The sequence below is a fragment of the Geotrypetes seraphini genome, chromosome 2 (genome assembly GCF_902459505.1).
Source record: "Geotrypetes seraphini chromosome 2, aGeoSer1.1, whole genome shotgun sequence".
Classification (NCBI taxonomy): Eukaryota; Metazoa; Chordata; class Amphibia; order Gymnophiona; family Dermophiidae; genus Geotrypetes; species Geotrypetes seraphini.
This window is the reverse complement of record NC_047085.1, coordinates 446,219,709-446,245,829: the sequence shown is the minus strand read 5'-3', so window position 1 is coordinate 446,245,829 and position 26,121 is coordinate 446,219,709. Positions and strand designations below refer to the sequence as shown.

Here is a 26,121-nt window from a genome sequence, read left to right as displayed (position 1 = left end):
AATTGTCCATTTTCAAAACTGCCAGACGTCTATCTTTTATTTTTGAAAATGACCAATGTATAAGTTCTGGTCCTTAGGACGTCTATCTTTTTTTTTTTTTTGGCCATTTTCAAAAATAAAAACGTCCACATGAAAAATGCACAAAAGCAAGTTTTACAGATGTACCCAACTACCTTGTCTGATGGTGGCAGAGGAATCCCCATCAGCTGAGCTGATTTTGGGGATTCCTGCTAGCCCAGCTGATGGGGATGTCCCCTGCCAGGATCAGCTGAGCCGCAGAGCCTTACACCCTGACAATTTCCTGGAGGAACATAAGAATAGCCTTACTAGCTCAGACCAAAGGTCCATCAAGCCCAGTAGCCCATTCTCATGGTGGCCAATCTAGGTCACAAGTACCTGGCCAAAACCCATAGAGTAGCAACATTACATGCTACTGATCCAGGACAAAAAATGGCTTGCCCTATGTCTTTCTCAATAACAGACTATGGACTTTTCCTCCTGGAATCTAAATTTTAAAACCTGGAGGAAAAGTCCATAGTCTGTTATTGAGAAAGACATAGGGCAAGCCATTTTTTGTCCTGGATCAGTAGCATGGAATGTTGCTACTCTATGGGTTTTGGCCAGATACTTGTGACCCAGATTGGCCACCATGAGAACGGGCTACTGGGCTTGATGGACCTTTGGTCTGAGCTAGTAAGGCTATTCTTATGTTCCTCCAGGAAATTGACAGGGTGTAAGGCTCTGCGGCTCAGCTGATCCTGGCAGGGGACATCCCCATCAGCTGGGCCAGCAGGAATCCCCAAAACCAGCTCAGCTGATGGGGATTCCTCTGCCACCATCAGACAAGGTAATTGGGTACATCTGCAAAACATGCTTTTGTGCATTTTTCATGTGGACGTTTTTATTTTTGAAAATGGCCAAAAAAAAAAAAAAAAAGACAAACTCTTTTTAAAACCAACTACGTTATCTGCTCTTACCACAACCTCTGGCAATACGTTCCAGAGCTTAACTATTCTCTGAGTGAAAAAAATATTTCTTTAAATTTTGTTAACCCGCCTTTTCAAAATTTCAAAGCGGCTTACATTCATAATACATTTGAGTAGGGTAAAAACAATTAAGACAAAATAACAAAATGACAAATATTAAAATAACATCAAAGTTTAAAAAACAAACAAACAAACAAACAACAAAAAAAAAACCCTAAACTTTAAAATAGACAAATATCCTGGCACAAAAAGGAGGGGGAAAAACTACAATATTTTTGAAAAGAAAGAACAAAAATGGAAAAAACAAAAGGTAGGGTGGACACTGCAGTTTTTTCTTGAGCAGAAAGGCTGGCCAGAAAAAAGCCTCAGCCTCAGCACCCTGGGGTTGTGGGTTCAAACCCCGCGCTGCTCCTTGTGACCCTGGGCAAGTCACTTAATCCTCCATAGCTCCAGATACGTTAGATGGATTGTGAGCCCACCGGGACAGATAGGGAAAATGCTTGAGTACCTGATTGTAAAAACCGCTTAGATAACCTTGATAGGCGGTACATAAAATGCTAATCAACTTGAAACTTGATTTGGTTAAGAGAGAACATCCTTAAAAGGACGGTTGCACTGCAAAAGCATCTTCAAGAAGCATAGTTTTTAGGCTGGATTTAAATTTGTCTTTTAATAAATGGCCTTTGTGACTAGATAAAAAAAACCCAAAAGAAAACTGCAGGGGAATGTACAAGGTGCAGGAATTTATTCAATAAAATCAATAAAAAATCATAAAAACATATATAACATGAATACATTAACTGCAATAATTATATCAAAAAACTGGTCCTAATATTCGTGTCTAAGATACAGGAGATTTTTACGCCTATTCAATTTGATTTTGTTTATTTAATCCAATCTGGTTTTCTAATACTATATGTACCAACATTCGGGCCCCTGAGGAAGAAGTGTTTTTCGAAACATAGACCGTATCAGGTCCCTTCCACATGAATATTAGGACCAGTTTATCGATATAATTATTGTAGTTAATATATTTATTTTATTTATTTAATAATTTTTTTTATTGATAAAGCAGCCAAAACCGTAACAAGAAAAGAGAGGCATGGTATAAAATAACCAGCAACAATGCAAACTATCACAATCTAAATAAGTCCGGAGGGGCAATGCAGAGACAACCAGTAAAGAGCAGAAAGAAAAACCAACCAACAAATGCCAGGCCTCAAGAGGAAAGAGCATCATCACAGTTTGGAGTTGAGTAAGTATAACCTCCAAGGGCATGGACCAAAATTGGTGCCCTAGAAAGCACCCCCCAGGATAGCTAGTCAAGGCTGCAATAAACTTTTTGGGAGATAAGTACCCCCGTCCCCACGCACACAGAAGGGCTCTGGCCCCGTACTGTACACAGCTGCACTTCCGCGGGATCAAGTTTGCCCTGCAATACCCTGCTATGGTTCGGATCCAACATTCCAACGGAACCATCACACTGGATACACCGACGGACCTCCAGGTATTCTTGGACAAATTGCCTGCCCCATGAATGGGAATCCTGGCCTTCAGGGGTCTGGCCGTATTCATTTTATTATTGCTATATATGTTTTTATGATTTTTTTATTGAATAAATTCCTGCACCTTGTACATTCCTCTTCAGTTTTGTTTTGGGGTTTTTGCTTTGCATTTTTACTCAGTTTTTGTTGGTTCCTTTTGTTTTGCTTTGTGACTAGATAACATTGAAATCTCTACCACAGAGGCAGCAAAGTCATTTTTAAGATGAATGCAAAAAGAGAAGGATGAAACAAGACTATATTTACTCAGCGTCTCTGGTTGTATTTTCTCTTTCTGGGGACAGACCCTTCTGATTAGGGCAATTAATCCTGCATGTGTAATGTTTCTAATCTGAGCTAAGATCAACAATGCCTCACACAGTTTGTTTTTCCAGGCCACATTGGCTTTGTTTGCCAGTGACATCATCCTGGTAATACATGTTACTTCCTGAGGATATGGGACTATCACCCCGGTTTCCGCCTTACACACAATTAACCATTCAACTGCCAGACTGATGGGAAGAAGGCTACAGAGGGGCTCTTTACAACAAAGTAGTTAAGGCCACAATAGTTGAAATCATTAAACAACAATTAAAAAAAAAAAAAAAAAAAAGTTTTCCAGTTTTTTAAACTTTTTTACCATACTATATAATAAAACGCTAGCCGCGCATGCGCACTCAGATGACCTGCGTGATCTGTGATCCCTGATCTGTGATCCGTAGGTCCGTGGTCAGAGTGCATATGCGGCGGCCAGATCGGGAAAGCACAGCCGGCGACTCCCCCCTCCCGCCCTCACTCACCGCCAAAACCACCACCGCCAAAGCCTCCTCCTTCTCGCCGGCTCACCCGCGTTTAAATTGAGAAAAGCGCTGCACCGCGCTAACGCTGGCTTTGCCGTCTTCTGTCCACTACGGCCCACCCTCTCTGACTACTTCCCGTTTCCGCTAGGGTTGGCTGCAGTGGATAGAAGACGCCGAAGCCAGCGGTAGCGCGGTGCAGCGCTTTTCTCTCAATTTAAACGCGGCGGCTGGGAAGGGGGCGGCGGGAAATGCTGCTTCTGCACAGGGAAGTGTTTCAAGTTTAATAATGCATTTGATTAATCGCTTATTAAAATTACTAAGCGATGTACAAAATCAATAAAAAGCAATAAAACGAAACTAACAATATACATATTATACATACATGAGTCGGGAGGAGAAAAGGTAAAAAGTTACAATTTTTAAGTTTTTATAGAAATAATGGAAAATACAAAAGGAGGGGAAGTTTAAAACCATAGCATTATATATACAGTGGTGCCTCACACAACGAACTTAATTGGTTCCAGGAGCAAGTTTGTTATGCGAAAAGTTCGTTATGTGAAACGCGTTTTCCCATAACAATACATGTTAAAAAAAATAATTCGTTCTGTAGCATAAAATATGCTAAGATGACATAAAAAAAGATAAATTTATCTTGTTAGAGCTGGTGTTAGACACAACTGGGGACTGCAAAGTCCAGGCAGAGGCTTACGGCTCTCTTTGACCAGGGTGGACAGTTGCCCTAGTTGCACTACCCTAACCCTATTCCTGCTATGTGTGACTGTGGTACTCCCCAGTACCTTTTTAATCATCCCCCCTCGGTACCTTTTTTAATTCCTCCCATCTTTCCCAGCCAGTGGCGTACAGGCCAGAAGCGCAGAGATCAGGAGCAATTCCTCTGCACGCCTGTGTGGGCCCATGCCGATCTCCGAATGGCTGCAGTTAGTTCTTGTGAGTCCCGCGAGAGCTGGCTGCAGTTAGTTCTTGTGAGTCCCGCGAGAGCTGGCTGCAGTTAGTTCTTGTGAGTCCCGCGAGAGCTGACTGCAGCCATTCAGAGATCAGCGCAGGCCCAGGCAGTAGCACAGAAGGCTTGCTCTTGATCTCTGCGCTTCTGGCTGGGAAATTTGCTAGACCACCAGTTACGAGTGAGCGGGTGAGATTAAAGTTGCAGCAGTGGTGGCTTTTTTAAAAAAATATGTGGCGGCGGGGGGAGGTTTAAAAATATGCGGTGGCGGCAGAGGCTTAAAAATATGCAGCAGCAGCGGCAGGGGGGTTTAAAATATGTAGCGCCACTGCACAGGGAGCCAGGCGGAGAGAGGGCAGTTAAGGATGCAGCTCGGGCGACTTCGTTGTGTGAAACGAAGTTCGTTGTGGGAAGCAAGACCTGAAGTTCGTTGTGCGCAGCGTTCGCTGTGCGAGGCGTCCGTTATGCGAGGCACCACTGTATAAAAAAAACAAATCCAAGAAACGTATGAATTTCAGTTATTAAAAGCGTCTTTGAATAAATAAGTCTTTAATAATTTTTTAAATGTAGAAATATCTTTTTCAATTCTTATATAATGTGGTAGGGCGTTCCACCATTGAGGTCCCATAACGGTGAACATGTCCGATCTACGTGTTCCAATAATTTTTAAAGAAGGAACAGTAAGTAAATTTTGTCCAGATGAGCGTAGTGGTCGTTGTGTAGTATGTGGGATTAAATATCTAGATATAAATAAAGGTTCGTTTGTTAATAGTGATTTAAAGATGAGTAATATAATTTTGTATGTAATCCTATGACTTATTGGAAGCCAGTGAGCGTCTATTAGCAAAGGTGTGACGTGGTCATATTTTTTTGCGTTAAATATTAATTTAATAGCTGTATTTTGTATTAGTTGTAATCTCCTTTTTTCTTTCTGTGTGATATTGAGAAGAAGAGCGTTACAGTAGTCAAGTGTAGATATCAAGTGTGTGTGTGTGGGGGGGGAAATGCTGTTTCTGGACAGGGAAGGCCAGGAAATGCGGCTGTTGCACAGGGAAGGGTGGTAAATGCTGCTTCTGCACAGGGAAGTGTGTGTGTGTGGGGGGGGGGGGAATGCTGCTGTTGCACAGGGTAGGGTGGGAAATGCTGTTTCTGCACAGGAAGTGTGTGTGTGGGGGGGAGGGGAATGCCGTTTCTGGACAGGGAAGGCCAGGAAATGCTGCTGTTGCACAGGGAAGGGTGGGAAATGCTGCTTCTGCACAGGGAAGTGTGTGTGTGTGTGGGGGGGGAGAAATGCTGTTTCTGGACAGGGAAGGCCAGGAAATGCTGCTGTTGCACAGGAAAGGGTGGGAAATGCTGCTTCTGCACAGGGAAGTGTGTGTGTGTGTGGGGGGGGGGGGGAAATGCTGTTTCTGAACAGGGAAGGCCAGGAAATGCTGCTGTTGCACAGGGAAGGGTGGGAAATGCTGCTATATTCTAGCACCCGTTAATGTAACGGGCTTAAACACTAGTCCTAAATAATACCACTTGATATGCACATACTAGTAAGAAAAATTAAAACTTGGGGGAAAAAAACCCACCCTGGAAAAAAACCATTTGAATAGAATTTACAACATGCACCGGAAGCATGAGTGACTTAGTCATTTTTATATTAATCGAAATATCTTAAAACCTATTTAACCCCCCTTATTAAGAAGCTGCTTTAGGCGTTTTTAATCACTGGCCGTGGCGGTATTAGCTCCAAAGCTCATAGGAATTCTATGAGCGTCAGAGCTAATACTGCTGTGGCCGGCGATAAAAAAGCCTAACGCGGCTTTATAAAAGGGAGGGGGGGGGGGTTATTGAAATATTGAAATATTTCACTTAAAGACAACATGTAAGTGGAGATGCTTTACCATGCTGTGGTCAGTTTTCAAAGACTTAAATATGGTAAAATTGAGTTATTTCATGTAAAACAGTTCTATCTGGCTAAGGAGACTTTTAGCTTCCAGAAATTGCTTTTTTACTTTAGGCCATTCTCAGTGAAATATCCAAGACTGCACATTTCAGTTTCAAAACTATCTGCAGGTAATACATATGCTGCTAATGCACATTTTATGCCATTATATGACACCATATAAGTGTCCTTAACTATGTCAACTATAACATATGAAACTAAACAATATGGAGTATATTGTTTAAACTTTCCTGTGCTTGTAATTCAATTTACTGTTTGTACACGGGCTGTTTTCAATATATATTTCAATCAATTACACTAATATTAGTGATATAAGTGCTGTGCTCAGATCCGCTTACCAAAGTGCTCTAATAACGTTGTGGGCAGTGGTAGCTGACTAGGACCATCATGACAACAGCTAGTCCCAAAATGCCAATGTTTAAATACTAACAATAAGTGTATTACTCATCTGAAAACGAGGCAGATTTCTCCGTGCAGCTTCCACTGTTAGTGAAAAATCCAGTGTGCTATAAACACCTGAACATGAACAAAACCCGGTTCTTCGACTCAAGTTTCGCTATTTGCACAGCACATATATCATATATATCTAGGCACAGCACTTGTATCACTAATATTAGTGTAATTGATTGAAATTAAATCATCTATTTTAGACATATATACTGTATATATTGGATACAACCTGTGTACAAATAGTAAATTAAACTATAACATATGCAAATTCTTGTATTTGAAAACTGATTGGGTTTTTCTGCACCATTTCTAGTTAAGTATCTTTTGTAAATTTACTCTAATACTGGGCCTGTTTACCAGTGTGTGCTAAGTTCTGCACCTAAAATGTGCTAACAGTTAAAGTTAAGGTGTGTTAAATGCAAAGCCACTATGGCCGAGATTAGGGGTGGGCAACTCCGGTCCTCAAGGGCCGGAATCCAGTCGGGTTTTCAGGATTTCCCCAATGAATATGCATGAGATCTATTTGCATGCACTGCTTTCAATGTATATTCATTGGGGAAATTCTGAAAACCCGACTGGATTCCAGCCCTCGAGGACCGGAGTTGCCCACCCCTGGCCTAGATTCACTAAGGGCACAGATCCAATCCGATCGGGATCCGATCTGATCCACGAATCGCCCTCATGCAAATGAGGGTGATTGAAATCACGCCCCCAACTGGCCACCAGGATCGCTCTGTAGTGATCCCGACGTATGTGCAGACTATCTGTAGATGGTCTGCGCATGCGTTGAAAAGCAGCGATTTTTTTTTTTTTTTACTTTTACTTATCCCAGCAAGCTCGTGGTTTTAAACCACGGGCTCACACTGCGGGGGAAGGCAAGGGCAGCACTTGGGGCAGAGAGCAGGAGAGTCAGGGGCAGAGCAGGGCGGCAGGAGAAAAAGGCAGAGAGTCGGGGCAAGAAACAGGAGAGGAGACTCAGGGCAGAGCAAGGCGGCAGGAGAAAAAGGCAGAGAGTCGGGGCAAGGAACAGGAGCGGAGACTCAGGGCAGAGTAGGGCGGCAGGAGAAAAAGGCAGAGAGTCGGGGCAAGGAACAGGAGAGGAGATTCAGGGTAGAGCAGGGTGGCAGGAGAAAAAGGCAGAGTCGGAGCAGAGAGAGTAGGAGAGTAGGGGGCAGAAAGCTGGAAAGTTGGGGCAGACAGCAGGCAGAGAACAGAAGATGCAGTCGGAAAGCAGTGAACGACTGGTCCCCAGCAGTCGCTTGTTTGTGATCAGCCAGCCCAGTCAGTGTTGCAGGGTTTTTGTTAGTGAATCGCTGCCTGCCATCATTTGAATGCCATTCCCCCTCATTTGCATGTGTGGATCAGAGGATGATCGGAACAGAGGTTAGTGAATTGGGTCAGAAGGGAATCAGGTTGCAAGCTGATCGGTACACGATCAGTTTGCTTAGTGAATCTAGCCCTATGTTAATTGTTGGGAATATTCCCAGTGCTTTGAGGAAGGCAGCTGTGCTGAGAAATGATCGCTAATTTGCATTAATGACACGGACTGCACTCTAGGGGTGGTGCTAAGTGTACTGGCCCAGATTCTCTAATCGGTGCCATTGTCAGTGGCTGCCTTAAAATAGGCTGCCAATCGCATGTCAAACACGCAATGGTGCCGTTTAGAGAATCACACTTCCAGCAACGGTAGGCGCTGGAAATGTAGGCCAGGGATTTTCAAGGTCTACATTTCCAGTGCCTTCCTTTGATTGGGGGGGGGGGAATGAAAAGAGTTGGAAGGAGGGGGAGGGAGGAAGGGAAGGGGAGAGAGAGGGGAGATAATGAGGGATTATGGTTTATAATATAAAATGTTTGAAGGAATGATAATATTTCATAATATGTATTACATGGAATGGAATTTTTTATTTGTAAATATGTGATTTCATTTGTAAGGAATATCTTTATATATTATCTGAATGAATTTTCTTTTGTTCCTTCAATAAAATGTTTAAACTACAGCACCTAACACCACTTCCAGCATTAGCCATGCCGACAGTGGCATTAGTCATCGTAAAACTCCTACGTAGGTGCAATTTCAGCACTGTTTTATTAGGCGCTGAAAATATCTTTTAAAAGCACTTTTAAATGGCATTTTTTCTCTTAACTTAGGTGTTGGTTTACATAATAAAATAATAATCATAATTGAAAGGAATTCCACATGATGATAGGAAAGAAGAACATTTAAACAAGGCCTACAAAGGGTTAGATTCACTAAGCAAACCAATTGTGTACCATTTGGTTTGCGACCCCTTTGCGACCTGATTTTACTCCAGCCCGATTCACTTACCTCTGTGCCGATCCAATTCTGATCCATGCATGCAAAAGAGGGGAACGGCATGCAAAGTAGGCAGGGACGCGATTCACTACAAAATCTTGGAAACCGACTGGGCTGGCCGATTAACACAAGAAGCGACTGCTGGGGACCAGTCGCAAATGTCCTTTCTGACTGTCCTCAGCCTGAAATCCCAGCCCGGCAGCCCATCTCTGCCGCTCTGCTCTGTGCCCCTTCCAGCTGAGCCCTGCTCTTGCTGCCCTGACTCTCCTGCTCTCTGCCGCCCTTCCCCGTAGTGTGAGTCCATGGTTTTAAAGCGGAGCTGCACTGTGGGGAAGGGCGGCAGAGAGCAGGAGAGTCAATAATTGCCTGCTTTTAAAAGTTCCTTGCAGTGAGCATGTGTCAGCGAAGGGGAAGAGGCTGCTGCCGCCGGGGATCGCCCATCCCTGGGAGAGCAGGAGAGTTGAGGCCAGTAAAAACAAAACAAAACAAAACCACCCAGCAAAAACGGACACCAAATGCATGCACAGACCATCTACAGGGAAAGCAGATGGTCTGCGCATGCGTCAGGATCGCACACTAGCGATCCGTGCGATCGGAGGGGGCGTTCCTCCGATCTCCCTCATTTTTATTTTTTTTATTTCAAGAATTGGTTGGGCCTGCACGGATCGGTCACGGAGAGTCAGGTTAGTAAATCTAGCCCAAAGACCTCCATGAGACCAGGACACATTGGATCTTAATCCAAGGCTAAATTAGTGGCAAAGAACTGCTGAAACAGCCAAGTTTTCAACATAACCTTAAAAGATTTCACCGAGTGCTCACATTGCAAGGTTAGGGGCATGGAATTCCACAAAGCAATAGCTACAAAGAAAAAAATGCTTCAAGGGGGTCCTGAAAAGTTCTCAACCTAACCAAGAAGGGAATGATGTGGAGCCATGAAACTTACAAGTTAGCCCACATCTTCACCCCTAATACACTTGGCACATTGTGACTGATGTTTCTGTAACCCTTCCAAAAAATACTCTAATATCTGGTCACTCGAATACTGCCCCACTGCTGCAATCGCCTCCTAATAACTCAAAATTTGTTAGCCTTTCAAACTCTTTTCAAGGTTTGGAAACAGAAATTAGTCAGACGGAGCAAGATCTGGTGAGTAGGCTGGATGGTCTATGTATTGAAACCCCAACTGTATCAAAAACATACATCGTTTTGCCAACCTTGTGAGCAGGTGCATTGTCTTGAAAAAAAGAGAACTCCTTTCCGCAGCTTCCCTCTCCTTTTTCCTTTCAATGCCTCTTTTAATCTTCACAGCAAGCTACAGTAATATTCTGCATTAACTGTTTGGCCCTTTGGAAGATAATCATTACATCTTCCTGATCCTAAAACACTGTGGCCATGATCTTTCTTGATGACTTTTGAGTCTTGAGCTTTCTTGGCCTTGGAGAACCTGAGTGCTGCCATTGCATGCACTGTTTTTTCTCAGGTTAATAGTGGTGTAATCATGTTTCATCAACAGTAACTAGTCATTCCAAAAAGTTGACATCAACTTGCTGAAAATGTTGCAAAATCAACTTGGAAGTGTCCACTTGATATTGTTTCTCATGGATTATACACCCAACACATTCCCTGGCTATCTGTAGTGTCTCAGCAATTGTTTTAGATGATATTCACTGATCTGCCAAAATCAGGTCATGGACATGGTCAACGATTTCAGGAGTTGACACTAGAGAACGACACGGTGACAAAATTCATCACCGTTCCCGTTCCCGTCCCCGCGGATAACCGCGGTAAACCATCTTCATGTCATTCTTTAAGGAAAGAGGGAAGAATCAGAGTATGAATGGCCACAATCACTGACTCTCAAGCTTTGCTTTGAAGAATGCTGGTGTAGAAGGACTGAGGCTGAAATAAACACTAAAAAATGACATGGGATTATTTCCCGCGGTTATCCGCGGGGACGGGAACGGTGATGAATTTTGTCACCGTGTCATTCTTTAGTTGACACCATTGAGACCCCCCAGACCTTGTTGCGTCTTCGGTCTCAAAATCTCCATGCTGAAAGTTTGCACACCATTTCTTCACTGTGGAGAATGATGGGCATTTGTCACTCAGTGTTTGTATCATGCATTCGTGGATTTCCTTTGGAGTTTTTCTTCTGCAGGAATAGGAACTTCATGACGGCTTGGAGTTCTACACTTGAAAACTCCACACTCGTCGTTGACATGGTTCAATCTATGATCTGAAACAATGTCAAAACATAGCATTACGATTCTGCAAACTGGCACTTTGCAAAGTAAATAATACTCTTTTCAGCTAAAGTGGCAAAATACCACTCAGAATTTAAGAAGTTGGTTGAGCTGAGAACTTTTCAGCACTCCTTTGTACTTCGGGCACTCTCCAGCTATGCCAAACAAGGCCCTGGCAGGATCATTCGATGGTGGTCCAGAGATCTCAGGACATGTACTGGAGAGTACAGAATGGTTAGTGAAGATAGATAAGATGGAACACCCTGGCCTTAAAAGTCAGGAGGAGGGTGTTTAATTGTATTTGAAAGGACACATGGAGCGATATGATCCATATGCTGTGAATAAGAAGCTGAATAATATGTTTTGCAAAGTCTGCAGCTTCTTCAGTAGTGCCTTATTTATGCCAAGGTACACCACATTACAGTAATTCAACTGAGACACAAGCAGAAACAGTATCAGGGAATGTAAGAAAAGTAGGTCAAACATAGATCTGACAGTACGAAGCTGTCGCAGAATAAAGTAGGCTTCAAAGAAAACAAAAAATATAAATACCAATACTCTGAAAACTTCTGCTATGTAAAATTTGTAAAACCCTCCCTTTAAACCCAATGCAGGGATGACGGTTGCACCAAAATTTCCAAAAATTAAATAAAGGGGTTTCAGTACAGGCTCAATTATCCCTACGAGTGACCAAAAGCCCCGGCAAGAATTCATAGGTGACTAGTACCAGACCCGAAGGTCTAGATAAACCCTGCCCCGTACATCATGATTACCCTTATTTAAGACATTTAATTGATAATATTAAATAAATATGTGTAAAGTGCAAACGTGCATCTGAACAGGGAGTAAAAACAGGAGAAGATGTATTTGAAAACCCCACAAAAATCAATGTAAAAAGTTATCAAAAAATCAATGCAATAAGTTCATAAATTAGTAGAATAGTAACATCATAAATTCATAAATTCATTGATTCCAAAAGTTCAAAAAATTCATATCATATCACTGTTGTATCTCCGTTCATCGATTAATAGAGTGAATAGTGAAAATCATCATCTCTGCATTGGGTTTAAAGGGAGGGTTTTACCAATTTTTCATAGCAACAGAATAAAGTAACCAGTTTTGCAAAGACAGGAGATTTGTATCGTGAACGTTAAATGGGAGTCAATAATGATGCCCAAATAATGGAAATTAGGAGTCGGGTGGGGGTGGGGGTAGATAGAGGTCCCAAGCAAAACAATAGGCTGAGTAGAAGGGGGTAGGTGACCAATTAACCAGCAGGACCACCGTTTTATTACAATTCAGGATCAAGCAGTACCGTAATCTTCTAACCACTCAGCCTCCTTTTCCAAGCACTGTTCAAGTAGGGACAAGGGAATAGTAGTATGATGAAGCAAAAGAATATCATCAGCATAAATGTGAAATGAGATGTTACAATCCTGGATTGGCTTAGGAGGGCTTAAGAAAATGTTAAAGAGCAAAGGAGACAGAATAGAACCTTGTAGTACACCACATGGCAAGATCTAGAACAGGGATGTCAAAGACCCTCCTCGAGGGCCGCAATCCAGTCGGGTTTTCAGGATTTCCCCAATCAATATGCATGAGATCTATTAGCATACAATGAAAGCATTGCATGCAAATAGATCTCATGCATATCCATTGGGGAAATCCTGAAAACACGACTGAATTGCGGCCCTCGAGGAGGGACTTTGACACCCCTGATCTAGAAGAAGAAGAAGGCTGATTGTAGGAATGAAATAAATCTGGTACAGTATACGTCAAACCTATCTCCTCTAAGCGGGAAAGCAGTAGATTATGGTCAACCAGATCAAATGCCAACGGAGAGATCTAAGAAAATTGCCAGGTCCGGACGGCATTCACTCAAGGGTACTCAAGGAACTGAGGAACGAAATAGCTGAGCCACTTCGACAGATATGCAACCTATCCTTAAAAACTGGAGAAATTCCGGAGGACTGGAAAATAGCAAATGTCACGCCCATCTTCAAGAAAGGCTCAAGGGGAGACCCGGGAAACTACAGGCCGGTGAGCTTGACCTCGGTCCCGGGAAAGATGATGGAAGCGCTGATTAAAGACAGCATCTGGGAACACATCGAAAACAATGGGCAGCTAAAGTCGAGCCAGCATGGCTTCTGCAAGGGCAGGTCATGCCTCACAAACTTATTATACTTCTTTGAGGGGGTAAACAGCCAGGTGGATAAAGGGGAATCCATAGACATCATTTACCTTGACTTCCAAAAAGCCTTCGACAAGGTACCACACGAAAGACTGCTAAGGAAGCTATGGAACCATGGGGTGCAAGGGGTGGTCCACCGATGGATCAAAAACTGGCTGGCGGACAGGAAACAGAGGGTTGGAGTAAAGGGCTATTACTCGGATTGGAAATGGGTCACGAGCGGAGTTCCGCAGGGGTCGTGCTGGGAAAACTTCTGTTCAATATATTTATTAACGACCTGGAGGCGGGAACAAAATGTGAGGTTATTAAATTTGCGGATGACACTAATCTATACAGCAGGGTCAAAACCATGGAGGACTGCGAAGACCTCCAAAAAGATCTGACAACGCTGGAAGAGTGGGCCAAAAAGTGGCAAATGAGCTTCAACATAGGGAAATGCAAGGTCATGCATGTTGGGAAGAAGAACCCGATGTTCACTTACAAGATGGAGGGATCACCGCTAGGGGTGAGCAACCTTGAAAGAGACCTGGGAGTGATGGTGGACACAACATTGAAGGCATCGGCGCAGTGCACCACAGCCTCAAGGAAAGCGAACAGAATGTTGGGTATCATTAAGAAAGGTATCACAACCAGGATGAAGGAAATCATCCTGCCACTGTATCGTGCAATGGTGCGCCCACACCTGGAGTACTGTGTCCAATACTGGTCGCCGTACCTCAAGAAGGATATGGCGGTACTTGAGAGAGTCCAGAGAAGAGCAACTAAGCTAATAAAGGGTATGAGGGACCTCTCATATACTGACAGACTGAAAAAGCTGGGGCTTTTCTTGCTGGAAAAGCGACGACTTAGAGGAGACATGATAGAAACCTTCAAGATCATGAAGGGCATAGAAAAAGTGGACAGGGACAGATTTTTCAAACTATGGGGAACCACAAGTACAAGGGGGCACTCGGAGAAATTGAGAGGGGAAAGGTTTAGAACAAATGCCAGGAAGTTCTTTTTCACCCAGAGGGTGGTGGATACATGGAACGCGCTACCGGAGGATTTGATAAGCAGAAGCACGCTACAGGGCTTCAAAGAAGGTCTGGACAGGTACCTGGAGGACAAAGGGATTGAGGGGTACAGATAAGAGTAGAGGTAAAGGTTATAGGGATAGGATTAGAGGTAATTTGTAAAATTAGTCAGAGACCACTGTTCAGGCAGTGGGCCTGATGGGCCGCCGCGAGAGCGGACCGCTGGGCGAGATGGACCTCTGGTCTGACTCAGCGGAGGCAACTTCTTATGTTCTTATGTGACAACATGCTTATCAAGGAAAGAGTGAACTTTACCGATGACAGATGCAAGGATAGTTTCAGTATTACAGAAGGTGCAAAAGTCCAATTGGTGAGGTTGGAGAACGAGCTCGGATTCTATAAATTAACGTAGAAAGGGCATGAGACGGAAAAGGACAACACTTTTCAGTTAATGCAGAAGTAGTTAATACCCATTAACATGACAAGTAAATCAGTGCAGCTAACACCAAATCAAAAGTGCAGTTAACTATATTGTGCTATCTGCTATGATATTAAGGACATGGGTACGCAAACCAGAGATAATGATAACTGAGCATCAAAACAGTGGTAAAATAGCACTTGGGTGCTATTCTATGACTGGGTGCCCAAGCATTCTTGTGTGTAACTTCAAAGGGAAGGGCATGGCAGGGTCATGGGTGTCCCTATTATTTTAGCCTAAGCTTTATAGAATACTTCTATTACCATGCGCAATTACAGTAATTAGGCAAATCCATTTATACCAGTCATAGACATGACATAAATGGTTATATCGTGTTTCCCTGAAAATAAGACAGTGTCTTATATTAATTTTGGGTCCAAAAAATGCACTAGGGCTTATTTTTTTCATGTACAATGATCTCCCTTCCTCTCCTTCACCCCAATTCTTCCTCTTTCCTTTCTCTCCCCCACATGTGCAGCATCTTTCCACCCCCTCTCACCCATCCCCTTGTGCCTTCCCTCTGTAACATCTTTCTATCCCTCCCTTCCCCCTGTACAGCAGAACCCTTGCACAGCATCTTTCTATCCCTCCCTCCCATCCCTCATGCAGCAGAACGCTTGCCCAGCTTCTATCCCTCCCTCATTCCTTTTTCCCCCGCGCAGCTGAACCCCTGCTAACCCTCCCACAGCAGAGACTGATATACCTCCCTCCTAACAGCAGCATCGGCAGCACTCTAAACAGGCTGCTTCATAGCCTTCTCCCACCGGGGCCTTTCCTGTGCCGCATCGCTGATGACATCATCAGTGATGCGGCAGAGGGAATCAGTGGCGAGAGAAGACCACGAAGTTGCCTGTTTAGAGTGCTGCCGACGCTGCTGTTAGGAAGGAGGTATGTCGGTCTCTGCGGTGGGAGAGTCGATAGGGTTCGGTTGGGAGGGAGAGATGGAAAGATGGGAGGGTCAGCGGGGGTTCGGCGGCAAAGGAAGCTCTGCTGCTGGCGAATCCAGGGATATTCGGGTTAGGCTTCCGGGGTCGATATAACTAGGACTTATTTGGGGGGTAGGACTTATATTAAGACCTACTGCAAAAATCATGCTAGGGCTTATTTTCAGGGTAGGTCTTATTTTCAGGGAAACACGGTAGTTAAAGCTGGATGCCTAAATATTGCCTTACACTAGTATTCTATAACAGATTAGGCGTGCTAATGTGCCATTATAGAATACTAGCTGAACGCCTTAAGTTTAAATGGCTAAGTTTGAGTGTCCTTTATTGAACAGACACCTTAAACCCCAATGAAATATTTATTCTGTATTTAGAGAATCAGAAACAGCAGGGAGCGCCTCCAGCTGTTACCACATTTTTATTTATTTTTATTTTTTTTACAGTTAGCACAGGCTACTTCTGCTAATTGCTAGAGCTCCTACAAACAGTTTATTAAATAAGGCCCTGTATGTGCACGTGCACTGTTCAAGCCAGCTATGGACATCTTTGGCCTTCCACGAACATTACCGATTATGATGTACATTTACAATCGTGCATCTGCTATTTTACATTACCAACCAGTAACATCTTCCAAAAGGGAAAATTTGCAACCAAAAAAAAAAAAATGCAGGTTAAACTCACTGTGGTCCAGCAGAGTGATCTATACATTGGAGTTCAATGAACCCAATATACTAAAGCTTTTCGCTAACATTGTTCTTAAAAGAAATGCTTCTTACATCTGGCTCAATGTGCTCACCGCAGGCGTGCCTTTAATTTCTCTCCCCGAATTATCCAAAGCATCATTAGAGCGTGCAGACTGATGAATCTTGACATCAGCTTCATGGTCTAGACTTTGTGCAGTGCTCTGCTTTGCCAAGATCTTAAGCAGTACATTCTATCATTTGTTTTAAAAGGAGACAGGCATGTTATCCTGTTCATTAGACTCTCTCTCTCCCTCCCTGGGACTGTGAATGTCTAAGAGCCTGAGCATGCTCGTCTGTCTCTTATCCGTTAAAATGTGACGAAAGGAAACTTTCTGCAATAAAAAAGGGTAATTGAATCATTGTGCCATTGTACTGAACAACCTGGGTACAACGGCCTGAAGAAAACTGTAAAAACGAAGAGCATAGGTTTGGCATAACTCGCGTACAAAAGATACATTCATGTGAAGAAACGTGAACCAGAATATGCAACTCATTATCAATACACAGCCCTATATATTGAATTTCGAAAGGGCAGAGACTTCTCAACAAGAGCAAACTGGTGAAACAGTAGAAATGCGAGCCTTTAAAATATTAGTTGTGGTTTCCAGACTCTGTGAAAGACGGTTTAACCAAGGAATGCAAATGTCACCACTGAAGAGGGCTGGCATTCCACTCTGAAGAGGTAATTAGTTCCTATATCTGCTGGCAGGACACTGCACATATTTCCTCAACAGACAACTTTGGGGTCTGGTACTATGATTTCATCCTTATTTAAAGTATTTTCTATTAAATCAGATGCAGACAGCTGAAGGAAACAAACACAAGCCTCTAAATGCCATGTGCATTGTATGTTCTGGGCAGCTTGCTTTCTAGGGTTGCTCAGATCTGCCAGGCCTTGCAAGAGCTCAGGTTTCTTCTCCTAATCTACACGTTCCGCTTAAAAGATCTAAGGGCAAAACTCTGAGATACCAACCCAAAGAAACTCAGAGAGTTGGGCCCCTGTGCTATATGCCAGTAAGAACGGATCTCAGGTCTGTAAAATTAGAAGCACTGTAATTTGCAATCCATCACACTACCAGACTTCTTTCAGGGAGATAACATAAATGTTTATTTATATACTGCATTAGCCTTTCAAGTTTCAAGTTTCTTAGGATTCTTGATTAATCGCTTAATCAGACTTCTAAGCGATGTACAAATTAAAATTTACATTTTTAGGTAACAATACAGTAAATAAAAAAAGACAAAATTACGCTCAATTTAACATATTCATATTTCAGTTCAAGGTGGTGTACAGGGTAGTAAAAAAACATCAGGAACAGTAATGTTGAACAAATTAGAATAATACAGTTCTACAAATGCATAAAAAACAATAAACTAAAAATTGAGGTTTTGTGATGGGATAAGATGATGAGTGAAAGTTGTCTAGTCTTGGGTCAACAAAGGTTAATTTAAAACTGGGTCAACAGGTTTGGGGAAGAGGTGTGTTTTCAGGAGCTTCCTAAAATGCATGTAAGATGTAGAACGGACCAGATGACTTCATTCTGGATCTTTAGAAGCTGCTTGGTAGGATAAGAATTTATTGATGAATCTCTTATGCAAGATGGGAAGGAAAAGAGTGACTGGGATCAAGAGGTCTGCCCAGGTCTGGAAAATAAGAAATGATTGGTGAGGTAATCAGGCAATAAACCATATAGGGTCTTATAGAAGAGACAGCCAAATTTAAAAAATACCCAATTCTCAGTTTTTATCCAGTGGAGTTTGTTGTAGAAAGGGGTTAAGTGATCAAATTTTTTCAAGTTAAATATCAGCCTTACTGCGGTGTTTTGATTTATGCTTAAATTCTGGAAATGTTTGCAAAGTCCAGATAGGTAGATGATGTTGCAGTAGTCCAAGATACTTAGAACTAGCGATTGGACCAGGAGAGTAAAAGGCGCTTGGTCGAAGAATTTCATGATGGATCTAAGTCTCCAAAGAGTGGAAAATCCTTTGTGGGTAACATGATTGATTTGAGCAGTCAACGATATCTGTCTATCCCAAGTGCACACCTAAGATTCTTATTGTTGGTGATAAAGGATATATGCACCTTGGGTTAGGTTCCACGATCAAAACCATGTTGCGCATTGGTCTTCTGCTAATCCCTGCAGACTGCACAGTTCTTCAGACCAGGATTCAAGACAATCACTTTTGTGTACTCTCACACATTTACTTTTTGTCTCTGCTTTGTCCTTTCCTTGACACCACACATGAAACTGCCCTTTTGCCAAATAGATGAAATGTCAAACCAGTATTCAGATAGTATTTCATAGGAGATATGCTCTGAAGAAGTGTATGCTCAGAGACTTTGAGACCAAATGGGACCAGGTCTCAGTGCGAGTAGATGGAGAGATTGAGAGATGACAAGGTCGTGGATGTAGGCAAGCTTATTGGAGACAGAGTAGGCATTCCACAGGGCACATGAGAAGGGGTGGGGGTGGGAGGAGAGGAACAGAAATAAGATTGGTGACATTGGGGTGTGACCTGCATGAGTAGGGTGACAATTGGTTGGGAGGACCAGGGGTAGGGTTGTTATTCCCAGCAGAGTGCACGAGAAGAAGCAAGAAGATACGGGTGAGGCCTGCTGTGCTGCAGGTGAGATGCACACAGGAAAGTGGGGATGGCTAAACGAGAGGGAGAAAGTGTTGAAGCTTTAGGGCTGAGAAGAGGATAGTGGGCAGATCTTGCTCTGATGTCTCTACTTCAGCTGTTACACTGTGTCATGGACGCTACCTTTTCTCCCATATGCCTTGCCCAGTTGGTCGTGGAGGTGGTGTTGGGCTGCTACTCTCACCCTCCTGTAGATTCCAACCCATTCTCCCACCTCAATCTAACCACTTTTCTTATTTCGAACTCCACTCCATCCATCTATTTGCTCCCTTGCTCCTCCGCGTAGCTGTCATTTACTGACCCCCTGATAAATTCCTCTCTTTCTTCCTCACTGATTTTGCGCTCCTTCTTTCTTGAACATTCATCTCCCTCCCTCATTCTTGGTGATTTTAACATCCATGCCAACAACCCCTTCAACTCTTATGCTTCTAGGTTTCTAGCCGTAATCCTCATTCAATCTTCAGTTGTGCTCCATCACCCCTGTCCACAAGAATGAGAACTGCCTTGTTTTGGTCCTCTTCTCCAACTGCTCTATCACAAAGTTCTCCATTGCAGACCTGATGGGCTGCCGTGGAAGCGGACTGCTGGGCGCGATGGACCTCTGGTCTGACCCAGCGGAGGCAACTTCTTATGAAAAAAAAAAAAAAAAAATCTATCAAACAACATCGTCTTAATTACTTTCCGAAAAGTACAGTAGTTCGACATGGCTTGCCCAGCCAAGACTGCCATAACTTTCACAATCCCATCACCTTCCCCCTAGTCCTGGCCAACCTTCACCTGTACATTTAGGAATCTTCAGGTCAGTGGCGTACTAAGGGGGGGTCCGCCCCAGGTGCAGCCTTAGGGGGGGTGTACAGCCAGCCAGGTCCGGAAAACTGTACTGGGCCGATCAGCCTGCCTCTCCCCGACGTCAATTCTGCCGTCAGAGAGGAAGTTTGGGCCAGCCAATCACTGCCTAGCTGGGCGGGACTTCCTCTCCGACGGCAGAATTGACGTCGGGGAGAGGAAGGCTGGTCAGCCCGACACAGGGAACACGAGCTTGGGGTGGCGGTGGCTTTAGAAGGTGTCACTGAAAAAAAAAAAAAGGATGCCAGAACTGGGTCACTGAAGGCAGCATGTTTACTTCATTCATGCTGCCGGTGGCCCGAAGAGTTGCAGCAGTGCTGCTGGGAAGAACAGTGAGCAAGCACCGGATCCTGCCGAGGGGGAGGGGGGAGGAATAGCATGGGGAGGGTAAGAGAGATGCTGGAACGCAATGATGGGGAGAAAAGATGCCAGACATCCAAGAGAAGCAAGGGAAGGGGCTGATAAAGATGCCAGACCACGGGAGAGAGGAAGGAAAGGGGGGAAGAAAGATTGGATGCACAGTCAGAAGAAGAAAATGCAACCAGAGACTCACCAGGCAACAAGGTAGAAAAAATGATTTTATTTTAAATTTAGTGATCAAAATGTGGCTGAATTTATATCTGCTCTCTTTATTTTGCACTATGGCCCCCCTTTTACTAAACCACAATAGCGTTTTTTAGCGCAGGGAGCCTATGAGCGTCGAGAGCAGCCCTGGGCATTCAGCACAGCTCCCTGCGCTAAAAACTGCTATTGTGCTTTAGTAAAAAGGGAGGGGGGTATTTGTCTATTTTTGTATGGTTGTTACTGAGGTGACAGTGCATAGAGTCATCTGCCTCTTTGAAAAAACCCCAGAATAGGAATGATAATTAACATTATCTCAGCGTACAGTATGCTTTGTGTTTTTTTTTTAAATTTTATTGTTGATAGATCATTTTGACTTGGTCATTTTAAATGTAGCTCACAAGCCCAAAAAGTGTTGGCAACTCTGAGCTAGAGCATTGAAGTTGTGTGTTTCTGCCGTAAAGGTCATCTCTGATGCAACCGGAAGTTGCATCAGAGACAACCTTTACAGCAGCCATATCAACTACAACACTCCGGCTGCTGTAAGAAGGCAGTTTAGACATCGCCGGCCACAGGGCAGAGAGATTTGTCGGACCAGGCCTGTTGTCTGGGCCGGGGGGGGGGGGGAGAAAGCACCACGAAGGTAAAGGGCAGGGAGGGAGAAAGGAAGAAAAGGTGGGGTGGAGAGGAAAACAGGGTAAAACAGAGGGGGGAGAAGTATGCTGAAAGCACATGGGGAAGACAGAGTGGGAAGAAGATGCTGAATGGAAATAGGGAACAGAGAGTGGGGAGAAGATGCTTAAGGGAAATGAGGAACAAAGAGTGGGGAGAAGATGCTGCAGGAAAATGGGGAAGAAGAGTGGGGAGAAGACGCTGAAGGGAAATGTGGAAGAGAGAGTTGGGAGAAGACACTGGCAGGGAAGAAGACAGAGATGCCAGACTATGGGAGGAGCGGAGGGAAGAAGATGGGTGCCAGACCAATTTGGAAGGATGGAGAAAGGGAGAGGCATAGTAACAGAGCAAATGGAAGATGCAGAGAGAAGAGGGACAGTGGATGGAAGGAAGAGAGTAACAAGAAGATGAGGAAAGCAGAAACCAGAGAAGACAAAGGTAGAACAAACATTTTCTATTTATTTATTGCTTTAGGAGACCTGTGTCACTGTTTCTGTGGTGTTGCATTGTATGCAGAGTCCAGCTTCTTGCTGGTTCAATTTAACCTTTGTCTATGTATTTCTATTTTATCCCCCCTTTTACAAAACTGTGGAGCATTTTTTAGCGCCAGCCGTGGTGGTAGCAGCTCTGATGCTCAGAATTCTATAAGTGTTGGAGCTTTTACCACCGTGGCTAAAATTCACACTACAGTTTTGTAAAAGGGGGAGGGGTTAGTTTGTGATGACATATTCCATACTAGGCGAAGGTGTTTTCTGTGTTCTGTGTGTTCGAAAGACATGGTTTTCTGTTAGGATTGACGGTGTAGGATTGATATGTACTAGTCTGGCTTGTTTAGTTTTACAATGGGTGTACAGTATTGATGTTGTACTGCTCACTGCAGTATGTAAGATGCTGCCTTTTCCTAGGTACTCATGTGTGACATGTGGCTTGTTACTAAAAATCATGTTTTTTGTACAGATGGGGTGGGGTGCCAAAAAATGATGGGCCCCGGGTGTCACATATGCTAGGTACGCCACTGCTTCAGGTCATTGACCCCTGCACTCTCTCCACCGCTGTTTTGCCCCCTCCTCTCTACCACTTTGCTACACAAGTCGTTAAACAAGGCTGCCTCCTCCTATAATACCACTCTCTCCTTTGTAATAAATACCCTCACTTCCCCTACCCCAAGCTCTGTAAGGTGTGCCAAAACCCAAACTTTGCTAAACTCTAAAATCCGCTACTTACACTCCCATGCCAGGTCTGCTGTATGTCTCTAGCTCAAATCCCACACTCATGCTGACTTTATTCACTTCAAATTCCTCCTGACCTCCTTCCAGTCTGCCCTTTCATTTGCCGAACAAGACTACTACACCCACCTGACTCTCTTGGCTGGGGTACCTCAGGTTTATGTCCTTGGACCACTTCTTTAGTAGAAACTTTTTATTCACCAACATGAAAGATATACACAGAACAGAGAGAACACAATTATTTTCTCAGTACAATGCCTCAATACAGAATATCATGGTAACACCCAACTAGAAATCCCAGATAACAGCGAGAGTCCAGGCCTGTACTCTGATAGCCTGGAGCCCTCCAAATCCAAACTAGAAACAACCCCCCAACCGCTCCATCCCAACCCCTCCCCCCCCCCAACCCCTCCCTCAACCCACTGGCAATACGGGGACAACTGGCTTCCGCAAGCGATTGACCACCTGGCTCTTTATCACAGGGGGCAGAGTATCCAAATAAGAAGCCCAAACGGACAGAAAAAGCTTGCTCCGAGATCCAGAAAACCGAGCGGACATGGACTCCCAGACCATTAAAAGATGCAATTTATTGCGCCAATACCAGATGGTGGGCGGGGAGTCCTGAAGCCAATGAGTAAGAATACATTTCTTTCCCACAATATATCCCTTACGAATGAGCTGGCTATCACCTGCAGAAAGGCCGCCTAAATAGCCCTCCGCCAAAAAAATAGTCCCTTCCACCGATGAGGGGAGCCGATAACCCACCAAAGATTCCAAATAACATCGGACCTCCATCCAAAAGGCAGAAATAGATGCACACAGCCACACCCCATGTGCCAAAGAGTTATCAACCCGGTGACATTTCAGACAAATAGCCGTAGGGGCACATCCGAAATAAAAAGCCCGCTGCTGAGAGACATGGACCACTTCTTTTTTCCATCTACACTTTTGCCCTTAGTGCTCTAATTTCCTCCCAAGGGTTTCAATATCACCTCTATACCAATGACTCACAGATCTATCTTTTTACACCTGAAATCTCTACAGACATTCGGGCCTGGGTCTCAGCCTGCATGTCCAATATCGCTACCTGGATATCTCACTACCATCTAAAACTAAATATGGCCAAGACTGAACTCCTTATCTTTTCTCCTAAACCCACCTCTCTTCTTCTCCCATTCTCTATTTCTGTGGACAACTCCCTCATCCTCCCTGCCCCATCGGCTCGCAACCTCGGAGTAATCTTTGACTCATCCCTCTCCTTCTCTTCACAAATTGAACGGACCACCGAAACCTGTTGTTTCTTTCTCTACAACATCACTAACATTCAACTCTTCCTTTCTGAGCGCACTGCTAAAGACCCTCATCACCTCTTGCCTAGACTACTGCAACCTGTTTTTCTCTGGCCTTCTGCTAAACCAGGGGTGCCCAACACATCGATCGCGATCGACCAGTAGCTCAGGAAGGCAACGCGAGTCAATCGCGGAGCCCATCCCGGGCTCCGTGATAGACTCGTGTTGCCGTCCTGATCTACCGGGCCGATCAGCCTTCCTCTCCAGTGTTCTCTCTAGGGCCTTTTAGCTGGGCGGTCCGCCCAGTTGTCATCTGCTGCTGCCGCTGCTGTTGAACATAAAAAAAAAACAAAAAAAAAACCGGCTTGGAGATTTCAGCCCGTAGCGAACTTATGCTCCGTGGCTCTAACATGTGCGTGCCGGCTTCCCTTCTCTTCCCTCCGAAACCGGAAGTTATGTCCGGGGGGGGGAGAAGGGAAGCCGGCACGCACATGTTGAGAGCCCTGAAGCAAGCGTTCGCTATGGGCTAAGGCGGGAGACAGGTTAGTGAAGCATTTGCTCTTCTTGCTGCCGGGTCCTGCCTACTTTCTGTTTCCGCGAAGGCAGGACCCGGCAGCATTTCCCCCAATAGGTCGATCGCGATCTTGGGCCAATCAGCCTTCCTCTCCCCGACGCCAAAATTGACATCGGGGAGAGGAATGCTGGTCGGCCGAAGCAGGGAGAGCTTGGGGCAGCGTCGGCTTTCGGGCCTGTTATTGGTGGCGGTTTGGGTCCTGGTCCCCAATGGCAGTGGCTTGGGGGAGGGCAGGGAGAAAGAAAAAAAAAGGGCAGGCAGGGAGACAGAAGGAAAGAAGAGAAACAGAAAAAAAAGAAAGGGCAGGGAGAGAGGAAGGAAAAGCTGGGGGAGGGAACGAGGTCTGGATGAGAGGAAGCATACAGGCTGAAAGAAGGGAAGAAGGATTGGATGCACAGTGAGAAGAAGAAAGTGCAACCAGAGACTCATGAAATCACCAGACAAGGTAGGAAAAATGATTTTATTTTAAATTTAGTGATCAAAATGTGTCTGAATTTATATCTCTATATTTTACATTAAGGTCCCCTTTTACTAAACCGCAATAGAGTTTTTTAGCGCAGGGAGCCTATGAGCGTCGAGAGCAGTGCTGGGCATTCAGCGCAGCTCCCTGCGCTCTAAAAACTGCTATCGTGGTTTAGTAAAAAGGGAGGGGGGTGGGTATTTGTCTATTTTTGTATGGTTGTTACTGAGGTGATAGTGCATAGAGTCATCTGCTTTGACCTCTTTGAAAAACCCTGGAATAGGAATGATAATTAACATTTTCTATGCGTACAGTGTGCGTTGCGTTTTTTTAAAAATTTTATTGTTGGTAGATCATTTTGACTTGGTCATTTTAAAAGTAGCTCGCAAGCCCAAAAAGTGTGGGCACCCCTGTGCTAAACCATCTCTCTCTTCCCTTCAATCTGTCCAGAACTCTGCTGCACACCTCATATTCCACCAATGTCGCTATGCCCACACTACCCCTTCTCCTCAGGTCACGTCATTGGCTCCCTATCCGTTTCCGCATGCAGTTCAAACTCCTCTTACTGACCTACAAGTGAATTTGCTGTACCGCTCCTCAGTATCTCTTCTCTCTCATTTCTCCCTGTACTCTTCTCTGGGAATTCCGCTCATTGGGAAAATCTCTCTTCTCTGTACCCTTCTACTTTACATTCAGCTCCAGACTCCAGCCCTTCTACTTTACTGTACTGCATGCCTGGAACAAGCTCCGTCTCTGGCAGCATTCAAATCCAAGCTCATTTCTTTCAAGCTGCTATCAATTCCTAACTCCAACTCCATCTGTCTTTCATTCCCTTTGTAATTCCCCATCTGAGCACTGTGCATTAATGCACCTTTTTTATCCAGTTTGTCTGTCATAACTAGATTGTAAGCTCTTTTGAGCAGGGACTCTCTATTCCCTGTTTGGTGCACATGCCTAGTAGTGCTATAGAAATGATAAGCAGTAGTACTGTGTATGATAGACCAGTGGTCCCCAGCCCTGTCTTGGAGGACCGCCAGGCCGATCGGGTTTTTAGGATAGTCCTAATGAATATGCATGGAGCAGATTTGCATGCCTTTCACTTCCGTTATATGCAAATCTCTCTCATGCATATTCATTAAGGGTAGCCTGAAAACCCAATTGGCCTGGTGGTCCACCAGGACAGGGTTGGGGACCACTGTGATAGACTACTAAATGCTCCAAAGAGGGAAGGTTAA

General features: G+C 44.3%; 1 protein-coding gene across 5 annotated transcripts in view; it reads right to left on the bottom strand.

Annotated features, from left to right (window-relative positions):
* JCAD (junctional cadherin 5 associated) overlaps window positions 1–26,121 on the bottom strand; it is a 189,737-nt gene that overhangs the window by 27,817 nt on the left and 135,799 nt on the right. The gene's annotated exons all lie outside the window — the stretch shown is intronic.